This window comes from Neofelis nebulosa, chromosome 3 (genome assembly GCF_028018385.1).
Source record: "Neofelis nebulosa isolate mNeoNeb1 chromosome 3, mNeoNeb1.pri, whole genome shotgun sequence".
NCBI classification, from domain to species: domain Eukaryota; kingdom Metazoa; phylum Chordata; class Mammalia; order Carnivora; family Felidae; genus Neofelis; species Neofelis nebulosa.
In genome coordinates this window covers 195,959,685-195,973,007 of record NC_080784.1, presented here as the reverse complement: position 1 = coordinate 195,973,007, position 13,323 = coordinate 195,959,685, and the positions used below count along the sequence as shown (strand labels likewise).

The following is a 13,323-nucleotide window of genomic DNA, read 5'->3' as shown; positions in this document are numbered from 1 at the left end:
TCCCTCTCTTATTTTCCTCTTTCTCTTTTACTTTCTTTTCTGGTGACATAATTGACCTTTCAAATTGCATATGGCTTAGATTATGTTTCAAATCTTCAAAGGAGCTCTTATGCGTTGTTTGACTGAGATAAACTGACCACCGTACATTCATTTATCCCAGATAATGCCCCAAATAAGTGGAAAGATCATTGCTGATTAAGATGAGCAGCATATGGGTGATTACTAGGAGTTTGCTGAGAAAGCACAGTCACGATGTTGAGCATGAAAAATGAAATAATTAGGATGGGGAGCAGAAAAGACAGTGATGGTTGTGAAATGAGGAAGTGGGAGACTGGAAGAATTTGAGATTGAGTTCCTTCAAGGGACATTTTGGTTTAAGTGTTTAAGTAGAGGTTACATCTACTACCAATGGAAATTGCTAAGATTTGGGAGCTCTTTCTTCCTTTGAATCAATATTATCATTAATTAAGCAATGTAAACCAGGAAATCCTTCCTGGTTACAAACTATGCTTTGAAGCCAGCCTTGCATTTGAGTGTTTTCAATCAAAATCTTAGAATAAAATTGGAAAGAAAGCAATTTCTCATCTTCAAAGGAGAGCTATCCGTGGGGAAAACAGTCTTCTGAATTATACTTCAGAGAATGATGAGAATTTTGTTGCCCTTATTGAAGTGCTGTAGTTCTAAAGAAATAACTACACTTTGGAGACAAATCCAAATGCTCGCTTATAGCAAGGTTCCACCCACAAGTCAAGGTCATTGACTTAGGACTTCCACGAAATGTGGGTTTTTCACATATTAGTACTCACATTATTTTCATAATTTTTGTCATTGCATGGTACCACCTGTGCCATTTATTTACCTAACATCTTGCTGCAAATATATTTTTTAATTAGATAGACTAAGCCAATGCACCCAATGCAGCCAATGCAGCTTATTAGGGCTCATTAATACCCTTTGTGGGAAGAATAGTATTGTCACTCAGAAGAAAAGCAGTATACTATGGATGCATTGAGTAAAGGCTGGGAGACTCACCACCTGGTTCTCAGCTTGGTTCTACCTTCTGGTAGCCTTGAAACTTGGGATTAATTTCAATTTTCTACTCATATAGTTGTAAGGATTAATTGGTTGTAAAAATTGAGGAACAATGTTAGCACATAACAAATGTTAGCTAAGATTCTCTTCTTAGTCCATTAGTGAAGAGAGAGATTTGCATAGTCCTGTAGTGCAGAAGAGACACTTTTGGGAGGAAATGTGTCATAGCTAGGAAGGGACAAAGGACACATCATCATCTTTGTTTCTAAACTGGTTTCCCCCAGACCAGGTTTTTATCACTTGTGGCTTGAATAATCAAGAAGGGAAAACAAGATTTTGTGAATCTGTCCACACAAGTTGCGCCTATTAAGGGCCCAAGTGAGAAAAAAAGCCCAGAGTTAGGGAGAGGATAGGATGCCCTTCCTCTAAAGAAAAACCAACATCATTTTGCTGTTAACAAGGATTTTAGCTGATTTTTTTTAACATTCTATCCTCTGATTATTTTTAGTGTTTAGGTTATTTTTCATGTGTTTATTTTTTGTCTGGCAACCATATTGAATGTATATTCTTTCTAATAGGCTTTTAAAATTTGCATGCATTGTTTGGGTGTGCAACTGTGGTATCTTTCAATAATGATACATTTGCTTCTTCTAATCCAATTCCTGTACCTCTTATTTTTTGTTTCTTGTCTTATCACATATAAATTATTTTACCACTATTTAGGAATGATTAAACTAGTATTGCATTCTTGGATACACTATGGTAAGGATGATCTTGAGAATGTAACAACTAAAGCCCAAGAAATAGCTAAAAATATGTTGCAATAATTTGAATGTATTGTGACAATGCCATGGACAAAGACAATGGGTAAAAGAGCATACAGGAAAAAAAATCACTGAGTCATATGTTAATTGAATAAATGAATGAACATAATGGAATGTAAGAATCAAAGCCTGACTGTAAGGCTTCAAGTGTGTAATGACACCAGAAGATTAGCATTCATATCAGTCAGGAATCAGAAAAATAAAAATCACTCTAGGTAGGGATTGAACATGAGAAATCAAAGCCTTAAACAACCATCAAAAGAACTGTAGAGAATCTACACATAAGATTAAATTGCACTGAAATTTACAACATACAAATGAACCCATGCAAACCTGGTGAAATCTGAATATGTTCTACAATCTACTTAATAGTGTTGTACTGATGCCAACTTCTAGTTTTGATATATTACAGTGATAAAAGATGTCATTATTGAGGGGAGCTAGTTTTTGTATTATTTGGTTTTTATGCAACTTTTTTTTTTGCAACCTCCTAAGAGTATGCCATTATTTCTAAATTTAAAAAAAAGGCTGTGGAACCAATATTTGAAGAAGAGACCATGATGTTTTTCTGGAAACTCAGAAGTGCAGGGTTGCTGGAAAACCACACTAGATTATGTGATTCCGGGATCTCACCCAGAAGCTCCTACAAACTTTGCATCATTTGAGTGTCCTCACTCTGACTGCGACTGCCACCAAAGGGTGTCCCCTCATTCATTTCTGCCTTTGACATCCCTGTGGTGCCCTCATTGGCTGGTTCTAAGCAGGGAAACTGACTGAAAAAGTTTTGAGGAAATTTAGTTTCAGGTGTCGAGTCCCTGAAATATAAGAGAGAGTAGAAAGATCCAGGGATAATGCTGAGTTAAAAACCTGTATCCCAGCTCACTGACGTTTAATAAATACTAGAAATTTATAATCTAGTCTTTGAAAGGGGGATTTGAAGAAGGAAATTAGTTAAATTTTTCAGTTTGTGAATGAAGAAAATTCATAAATAATTTCATTTCCCAGCATAGTTTCTCGGTCTCTCTGCCAAGCTATCTTCATCCAAAAGAATTTCTAATAAGCAAATTTTTATAACATTTTTACAGTTTATAAAACAATTTCACATGGACTCTGTCATTGGCCCACCAAACACAGATGAGAAACAGATAATAATGAAAACACTTAATACCTATCTGGAACTTTCACTAATGTTACCACATTTCCTTGCAACACACTGACAAAAGCGTCTTCCTTGTAATTCTCTAACACAGCACGTTGTCTTTCCATATCTTTGCACATGTGGCTTCTGTCACTGAGAATGTCTTTCCTGGTACAAACTCCTGCTTGGCAAGTCCTATACCGCCTCATGCCTTGTTGCATCGGGATCTCTCTTTCGTCTCTTTCCTGAAAGAGACCAAGGCTAGAGGAGTATGAATAGGCAGCCCCCACCGTGCAGAGGGCCAGGCTGTGCTGCCCTTACAGGAATCTGAGGGTTGACCAGAAGGCTGGCAGGTGTGACCCAAGGTCCACTCCTCAGCTATTGTTTCCTATTCCTCACTCTTGATGAGCCAAATCTAGTTTCCTTGTGCAAAACAGCAAGGAGAAAAATTAATTTGGTGAAAACAGCGGGCTTAACATTAGTGGTCTAATGGTTGGAGATATTTCAGTGAACCAGACATCCCTGCCCACAGTGAAACTTACAAACCAGTGAGGAAGACAAGCATTATGCAATTATCTTAAAAATATACAGCTCCTCAACTACTATAGCTATGAAGTAACATTTGTAAAGGTGTACAAAAAGGAAACAATAATGAAGGGGAAGGATAGGAGAGTATAAGGGAGAGCTAGAGCAGGCACAGGGCAAGTCAAAGAAAGCTTCCCTGAGGTAAGGACACTGGTTGAGTTCAAACTGATGAGAAGGATTTATCAACACAGAGGAGTCTGGGAGGAAAGCAGGAAGAGAAAAAGAACGTTCTGGGCAGACTCCCGACAGCTGTCATCCTAAATTCAGTGGGGAGTCCCTAAAGAAAACCACAGAGTTCCCCTTCACCCCCTCCCCTTCTCACCGGGTAACACCTCCCTGACGTGAGGCAGCTGAGCTCAGTGTTAGCAGGAAAGAAACGTAGAGCTTGATGGCTCAGAGCCCAGGAGAAAAGAGGGGATGGAGGTAGATTGTGTCATGAAAAGAACACGGTGCTGGTCATCACAATTTACATGTGGACACTGCCACTTACTAGATTTGTGACCTTGGAAAAGTCACTACCAGCCTCTGAAAATTGTTATGAGGATTCAATGAGAAAAGAAACAAGTGGGGCCTTATACCCAGTGAGTGCTCCGTAATATTAGCTTAATGTTCTCACTTTCTCCAGGTCTGCTCTGGACTCAACTGTGTCCCTTCAAAGTTCGTAGGTTGAAGCCCTGACATATAGGGTAATGAGACTATATCTGCAGATAAGAGTCTTTAGGAGGTAATTGAGGTTAAATAAGCTATAGGGTCGGGGCCCTGCTCCACATGGACCATGGCCTTATAAGAAGAGGGAGAGAGGAAGAGAGGGAGAGAGGGAGAGAGGGAGAGAGGGAGAGATGGAGGGAGGGAGGGAGGGAGGGAGGGAGAGCCTTCCCACTCTCCATCATGTGGGGATACAGTGAGAGGCAGCTGTCCACAAGCCAGGGAAAGGGCTCTCACCAGAACCCGACCATGCTGACACCTCATCTCAGACTTCCAGCCTCCAAAACCATGAGAAAGTTAATTTCTGTTGCTTAAGCCCCCTGTCTATGGTGGTTCGTTATGGCGGCCCAAAAACTGCTCTTAGAGATGATGGAGTGCAAATCTTAACTGCAATGACATTCGAAGAATGAATTTATGAAAGGGCAAAGGAAGGGAATGGGATAACTAAACAGGACTGGGGGTTTGAGCATTTTCATCAGTGAGGCTGGTCTCGATCCATTTGCTGTCTGGCCGTGAATACTTGGATGTACAAGTACATCCTGTGTCCAGGATGCACACAGCCTCGCATGTGTCAAAACTCTACAAATGGTTTTCTGTGTGGTTGAGGAAAACATTTTCTCCTTCTTTTCATTCTTACTGTTGCATGAGAGATGGAAGGACACATAAACTCTAAGAAAGAAAGAAGATCAGTAGTGGCCAGACCGGGGATAAAGGGGCCAAGAGATGGCATAATAAGGAAAGAAAGGCAAAGTATACTCCTTAAAAGGAGAAGGGAACAAGTCCAAGAACCCAGGATAGAAGACGTGGCACCATCCCATCAACAGAGCTTTCTGTGTGAGATGCTATTCGGGATGCTGGAAAATACTTCCTCACAATTTCAAAGCCTGCAAGTGTTGATAAGCACGACCTCCATGCAGAATGCATTTGATCTTCCCACCGCAAAATGAGGCAAGCCCGGCAGGACAGGGATTATGTCTCCAGGGAGGAAATTGTGGTTTGTAATGCTTCAATGAAGTTCCCTTGGCTGATGAGTGTTAGAGGCAGTAGCCAAGCCTTGATTTTCTGATTCCAGACCCAGTGTCCTTTCTGTGGCAAATGTCCAAACATGCTCTACCTTTGCATCTGATCTTGACCTGGTTTTCCAAGGTCAAAAGTTTTCTCCATGTCCTGTCTTCTTCCTTGACCCAAGGAAATTCTCTGCCCCAACAAGTCAGATGGCTTGTTGGATGGCTTCTTCCAGAACAGAAAATAACCCTGAATGGACTATGAGAACAGAAAGGGACAAGAGAAGCATGTAGATTGGGCCCTACTGACAAAATCCCATCGTGGGGTATAATTGGTCTCCGCCTTGATGAAGTTCTCCCTCAGCGATCCCGATACTGTGAGACCACACAAACACAGCCGTTATTCTGACTCCCACTTTGCAGCCCTGAGAACTGAGATTTATGACACGCCTTCTAAAGATCAAGAGCCAGATGCCAAATCTTTGTCTCGACCTCCCTATAGGGGACGGAGCTCTGGTGTGACAGTCAGGAGGCTCTTGGGATCCAGTCCTTCCACTCATACCCCGTGTGCTCCTGGTCAAGGCTTGTAAACCCTGGGTTTCATTTCCTTCCACTGTGAAATGAAGGGACCGGAGGGCACGGTCTCTGAGAACGTTCTCTGAAGTGGCTGGTAAGAAAGCAATCACAAATATTGAAACAAAATATGGTCCAGATTCTTCATGCTGGTTCCCAGATATGATTCAGGGAGGGAGCCAACAGATAGAGGAGGCTACTTATTTTTGCTGGTGAGGTCAACAGATACTTCTTTCGAGCTCGATCAAACAAGAGGTCTGTGCAGGCCACAGCGTCATTGCACGTCATGGGGCTTGCGTGCTCCCTCTCTCCCAGCCACTGCTCGAAGCCCGGGAGAACGCTTTTGAAACCAATCAGGAAATTACTTATCAATCTGCAGCCCCGCAGAGCTATCAGGCTCCTCGCTGCCAAAGAGAAGGGGATTTCGAGTTAAAGCTCCACATCTGCGTGCACTAGAATTCAAAGACTCCAGCTGTTGGAAGGTCTTGCGAGCAACGTAAGTAAACAGCCCTCTCTCCCGATCGAAGTGAACTTCTTCAGGCTTTTCTTCTCCCACAGATGAGTCTTTTGGCTCGCGCTGGTGTTGAGCTGTTCTCTCTCTGTCCATCTATGAGGTTTGGGGGTGTTTACTGACTGGGGCTTACTCAATGAACCGTCTCCTCTGGGGGTTGCTTCTGCTGAACAGAGGAGAGAAAGCGAAAGTCGTCAGAATCGGCTTGGCTTGGGAAGGGTTAGTTCTGAAAAGAGCCTTTGACTTGGCAGTTACGCTCCTTAGTGGCTATAGATCCATAGTCAAGAGGAGCAAGAGGCTGACACTTGCGGGAGCCTCACCCGGAAACACGGAATTTTCATCGAGTGCCTACATCTGTCATCCGTGCCTACATAATTCAAATTGAAGGGCTTTCCTTCATTCTGATACACCGCAGGAGTTTGCTCGAGGAAAGGGAAACATACAAGCTAATAGTGTCTGGTGGAGATTTCCCTGTAGTAGTATAAACCTTGTGCTAGATGTCGTTTGGGTTGAGGGTGCTGATTTATTTACTGTTTATTTTATTAAACAAATGTGCTCGACATTTTACATTGCTGTGGGGAGGATAAGGCGTTCGTTGCAATACACGAGCGCGAACTGTGTTGGTAAAACCATGGGCTTGCGTTAAGAGTAATTATGAGACGGGATTGCCTAGTGTCGTACATAACACACTGTACTAGAGCATATTTCTTTCAAAGCTTTTTTGAAATGTTTATTTTTGAGAGAGGGAGAGAGCGCTGGGGAGGGGCAGAGAGAGAGGAGGACAGAGGATCCAAAGTGGGCTCTGCACCGACAGCAGACAGCCTGATGCAGGGCTCAAACTCATGAACCGTGAGATCGTGAGATCACTATTAGGAGATCATGACCTGAGCCGAAGTTAGACGCTTAACCGACTGAGCCACCCAGGCGCCCCTCTTTTAAAGATTTTTTAAATCAGATTGTGGTTAAGGACTGGGAAGTAATTACTAGAGGACAGCTCATGTAAAGGAAATAGCTCTGTTTTGATCAACATTCGCTCTCTGACACCCTGCAGCTTCCCCAGGACCTTGTCCTTTTCCAGGGTCTCTCATCAAGAACCCTACGGCTGCAGGGAACTCGCGTCCCAAGGTCTCGGACTCTGTCCCCCCATCAGACTACACATCTCTCAATATGTCTTGATTCCTACTTTGCATAATAAAGCCTGGCATCGCATCTTGGTTCTCCCACTCCCTGGAAAGCTCTCCTAAGCACAAGAACAACTGGCCTTAACTCTCCTCGATATCTGACTCGCTTTCTTTCCCTTTGAATACCTTTGCTTCACAGTTTGATGTCCTGTAAGGACGAGACCGGCTTGTTCCTCATATGCTAATGTTCCTCATATGCTAATTAACTCCTCTGTGCCTTGATGGCAGTGCATGCGTAAGGCATGTCAGAGGGCCAGGAGGCTCCAGATGGAAAGGGATGTATAACAGCCTATTTCCTGTGTAGACACCCCCTGGAGCAACTTTTAGTCTGAGGTGATCTCTAACCTTTCACTTTTACTTAGTACATATTACGTGCTTGATGTGCTAAAAGCAATAAAAACAAAAGCTGAGACGATGCTCCCCTTCTAGAACGAATGTGTTTGTAGTCTGTGGAGCCCAAGCCAGCTTTTGTTTTCATGGCAATAATTAAATAAATCTGGGCACTAGCTGTTGGACATGTGGGGTGCAATGGATCATAAAATGGAGGGATACGTGTTTGGAATGTGAAAGGAAATTATCCAAATATTGGGAAACATTTACTGGGCATTTGCCATGCATTTGGCCCTCTGCTCACCGTGTCGCGTGATGTCTTTGGAGCAGGCAACTCGCTGGTTAGGAGTAGCGGCTCTGCAACCACAGCACCCAGGGACACGTCCCAGAGTGGTCTCTGCGTGGTCACTTCACTCCTCTGTGCCTCAGTTTCCTGAGTACGAAATATGGGTAAAAACCTTGGGAGCTCATGGGAGGGTTGAGAGTTAATGTAAGCAAAGCGTTATTTGGGTTTCTCTGTAGGAGAAACTGAGGCTAAGGCTAGCTAAGTAACTCGCCCATGGCGGTGATGGCCGGCAGGGTTGGAATTTGGAGGTAAATGATCTGGCTGCATCGTAGTGGAGAAAGTCCACGTTTAGAACCAGCATCTGCTTTCCTTGCTTCCCTCATGCTGTTGGGTTCTTTGGGGTGTCTCCTTGCCAGGCCCTCACAATGCCTCCTGGGGGCATGTGACTGACCACCGCCCGCGAAGATTTCAGACCAGGAAACAAGCTCAAGATGCGAGACAACTCGCCCCTAGGTCACGCACTGAGAAATTACCAGAGCTAGGAGCTAAGCACGGTCTTTCAAATCCCCACTCCCACTTTCAAATCCCCTCTCCCACTCTTTTCAGGACCCCACACTCTTGATGAGGCCAAGTCCATACTGCCCCCTGCAGGGGAGAGAGAGCTAGTGGAAGAAGCCAGTGCTGCATGCATATCAGTGAAGGCCTTGTGGGTAACTGGCCCGCGGGCCTCATTAATTAAGGGCCCCTTGGTCAGTAACTCTCCAGAGGATTTGGATGTGCATCAGAGTCAGACAATCACATTCCTCAGCCTGTTTTGTAATCTGGGAAAGAATGCATATTGCCATATCCACCTGAAGAAGGTGAAAACTTGTGCTAAGTACAAGAGATTGGGCCTTTTCCCCATTCAAATTTTTTGGATTACCCTGTGGTCAGAATCAACCTTATTCCACAGTTAGTTACTGTCTTGTTTATATCCCGGTGCTTTCTTCAACTTCTGGCACGCGTCACCTGCTTCCAAGCCCTGTGACCACCTGAACTTGTTGTCATCAACACTTTTGGTTGCATCAGCAGAGGGGCAGTTTTCCTTCCTTTGTAGGCCTTTTATTATAAATCCGTACAGCTCCGTGGAATTCATCACCACTTAGTACAAAGTGAGCTGCTGTCTGTATAGCATGAGAAATTTGCTCAATAAACTTAACACAGAGAAATCAGCGACTTGGAGCATTTACTGTGCTGAATAAAATACAATGAGATCGATTTCTCTGAAGACTACTTCAGCACAGATAAATGCAAGCCAAACGTGTTCTCAAAACATGTGCTAGGATCTTTAGCTGCCTCAGAAAGAGGTCACAGAGGGCGTGGTGGAACAGGAACCACTGATGCTGGGAATAATTTCTGGTGGTGGCAAATGTCAGAATTGGAAGGGAAACGGCCGTGGTTTTGAACTCTGGCTTGATCACCTTCTAACTGCAAGACTCCAAGTATGTCACTTACCTCTCAGGTGTATGTAACAGACATAACCAAGCCCGCATGGCACCTAGCATAATAGGTGCCCGACCAACAGGGGTGTTCCTTTTCTCCTTAGCTCTGGTCCATTCAGTCTCCAGATATTTACTGAGCACCTACAATGTGCTATGCACTATTCTAGATATACCTGTGAAGCGAGAGCCAAAGTCTGTACCTTCCTACCTCTAGAGGGGGCAAAAATAGAATCATAAACCAGAATGTAACTTCAGAGACCGGAAAATGCTATGGAGAGAAAAGAAAGTACAGTAATGAGATAGTGTGACTAGCAGTAAATCCATGGAGCTTCTTTTAGGCCTGAAAATCTGTTTTGTCATTTCCTTTCCTCATCGTAACATCATATGCCGTGAGTAATTGCATGAAAAGAAGGAGAGAAAAATCTCTGAACCAAACTATACTACATTCATTCTTTCATTCCATCTTCTGCACTTTTTTTCAAACTGCTCTTTGTCATCAATGATAAATGAGTAGGTCTTAAGTGAATGAAGATTAATTAATTATTCTTCTTAAAAAGTTCAAATCATCACAATTCCTAGGGATTACATTGTTGGAGAGGAGAAGAACCACCGCATGGCAGATTTTAGGGATGATTTGTGCCTCTTCACCATGACTTCATGTGTGGCTGCGAGTCTGAAATTGTACATATGTTAGTGCAGCCAACATGCAGAGCTGCCAGACGTCGGCCGATCCAACGTTCTATTAGCCAAGAGTCATGTGTATGGCTTTGAAAAACAATCCACGGTCTGAAATGTTTCCTTTCTTAAAATGGTGCAGCAAACCTCACTTGGGTCTGAGACAGCGTCTCTCCATAGCGAAGGTCACAGTGTAGATAACTTGTACCGGAGGAGTCTTTGTCTTTCAATCAGCCAACTATTTGTGGCCAGAGTATACTTGGCCGTAACAATCTGGATGATTGTCTCATTACTCCATTATGCCTTTATCACCATCGTGTAAACCCCAATTAAGGGTCCACAACTTAGAACGAAAATCTTGTGTTCATGGCAACACAAACCGTGCAGGCCAAGGTTTCCGATTTTCAAATATAGCACTGATATTTTTTTTTTTTTGCTTAATTTATAGAAATGTGATCTCTCCAAATTGCAAACACATTTTTAGCAATTGTTTTGGGAAAACCAGGTCCAAAGTTAAAATCCAAGGACTGAAAACTAAGAGCGAAGAAGAAGGGACTAGGACATTGACAAGTTAATTAACCGGTCATGGGGAGTGTTGTGGGGATGCTTCTCAGGACTCCAAAGCAATCTCACCCAGAGAGTGGTGGTGAGCTGCTGTCCAGAGGCAAGAGTAGGAGAAAGAGGCTACTGTTACATGTGCACTTTTATGACAGATACCATTTTCAGCTTTTTATGTATATTAACTCCTCATCAAGACCCTAGTGTGGCTACTATTTGCTTATTCTACAGATGGGGGGCTGAAGCTTGGTGCAGTTAAGTAACAAGAAAGTTCAGCACCAGCTAGGAAATGGCAGGACAACCTTAATCCAGGACTGCCCAGCCGCACACCCCACTCTACCGCCCTGCTGGAGAGAGATAAAGTGTTCTCCCATCCCATGCGATACACAGTCTATGTAAGTAAAGGAAGGATGTACTGCACGTTTTTAAATGTTGAAATGGCCTTCTGAGGGAAGAGGCTGAGGAATCGTCTCTTCTTTGGAGGTCTATTAAACCCAGATTGCTTATCATACACGTCTGGTAGGACTTCAGTGTGGTCCTTTCCCAAGGTGAAAAGAAAGACAAAATGATTGCTCAAGGTCCTTTCTAGTTTTCCTGACCAAAGGCCAAGTCTACACCCATGCAAGGCAAAATGGTGGTGACATGTCAAGCCTGGTCACCCCGCTCTCCCTGCCCGACTCCATGCCGAGTGCTTTGGCTGAAGTGATGTCCAGGCTTCCTGGAAAAACCACAGTCAGTCAGATCACAGGCTCTGCTGGCCATTTTCCCACAACCAGGGAGGAGACCCAACGCTGTTCCAGTTCGTGCCCAACCAAAGGAACACCATTCCAGGGAATCTATTATCTGATTTGGTGGTTGTACTTCCAGTGTTTCGGAAATGCAAATTGGGACCAAACCGGCATAAAAATGGAACACAGTTAGAAAATAGGAATGTCTTCTAAAATTCTGGTTACCAAGTGCATCAGTTTGGATTGCATGTATCTGTGAGCATCAGAAAATCTGGGTCCTTTCACATGTAAGGGCTTTATTTTTCTCACATAACAAGAAGCCGAAAGGTAGATGATCCAAGGACGATGTGGCTATTTAAAGGTGCCATCAGGAAGCCACATTCCTTCTGTCTCCCTGCTTCACTAGTGTTGGTTAGCAAATGGTTTTCATCCTCATGGTGGCAAGACAGCTGCTGTACCGCTAGGTATTGAGTTCATATTCTGGGCAGGAAGGGAAAAACCTTCTTGTCAAACTTTGCCCCTTTAATTGGAAAAGGAAACCCTCTTCCAGGACTTCCCATGTACTTGTGCACCCCTCACAGCGAGACGATCTGGAAATTTGTGTATTGTTTGTGTATTCTGTCTTTCATGTAGAAAAAGTCGGGGGGAAACGGATTGGGGTGGGTTTTGCGAGAGTCAAACCTATAGTATTTGTCAAAATATTCCACAAATTCCTGTTTATGAAAGCCATGAATTTGGAATTTGATACATAAATAAGAACTATATTACATAAACATTTGCTAGTTGCATCTATTTTGATACTTAATTGTGAACATAAAAGTATTTTTAAAACAAGGGGCAGGTAGAGACAGGATAAGGGGGCAGGTAGGGACAGGATTCTATCCAAAGTACCACAGAGGAGGAGGAAGAGATGGGTTTGGGTGTCAGATCAAGGTCTGCATTCTGCCTCATACCTAACTAGGTGTGGGATATCTGCAGGCCGTCATTTATTTATATTTAAACTAGGGGTAATAGTAACTACCCACAGAATTACTTTAGGATTTAATAAGATATATAAGTTTATAAAGAATATACCTTATAAAGAGTCTGGCACATAATAAGCATTCAAGAAATGATAGTTCTAAGGGTGCCCGGGTGGCTCAGTTGGTTAAGCGTCCGACTTTGACTCAGGTCACGATCTCACAGTCCCTGAGTTCGAGTCCCACGTCGGGCTCTGTGCTGACAGCTCAGAGCCTGGAGTCTGCTTCAGGTTCTATGTCTCCCTCATTCTCTGCCCCTCCCCCGCTCATGTTCTGTCTCTCTCTGTCTCTCTGTCTGTCTCTCTCTCTTTCTGTCTCTCAAAACTTAAAAAAAAAAGATAAAACGTCTAGAAATGATAGTTTTCTCTTGCTTTGCACCTTTTATTCAGCAAGCGCGTAAACTTTCATGAGCTGCCAGTTGAAAAATCAACTCTTTGATTGCAAGAAACGAGGACAAATCCACCGAATGGTGTGTAGCCTTGTTCTATCCGTACACGCCAAGATTCTTTCATTTTGGGTTTCATCACATTATCTTAGCAAACCAGACAAAAATGTCCAAGTGATTGTGTTTTCTAAACTGCATCATACACTTCAAAGTGCCATCTGCTTGTAACTTGTTACAAAACAGAGTCAACAGAGCCATTTGTTGACATCTGAAAAAGTGACCAGTGTTTGTTATCAAGGGACATCATT

General features: G+C 43.3%; 1 protein-coding gene across 3 annotated transcripts in view; it reads left to right on the top strand.

The window, feature by feature from the left end:
• C1QTNF7 (C1q and TNF related 7) overlaps positions 1 to 13,323 on the top strand; it is a 111,287-nt gene that overhangs the window by 26,794 nt on the left and 71,170 nt on the right. Inside the window, exon 1 of one of the 3 annotated variants that reach the window (XM_058723061.1) lies at positions 5,785 to 6,357. The exons of the other annotated variants lie outside the window; for them this stretch is intronic. The gene's annotated coding sequence lies outside the window, so the exon portion shown is untranslated. Of the gene's footprint in view, positions 1 to 5,784; positions 6,358 to 13,323 lie in introns of those variants that run through there. 3 annotated transcript variants of the gene reach the window in all.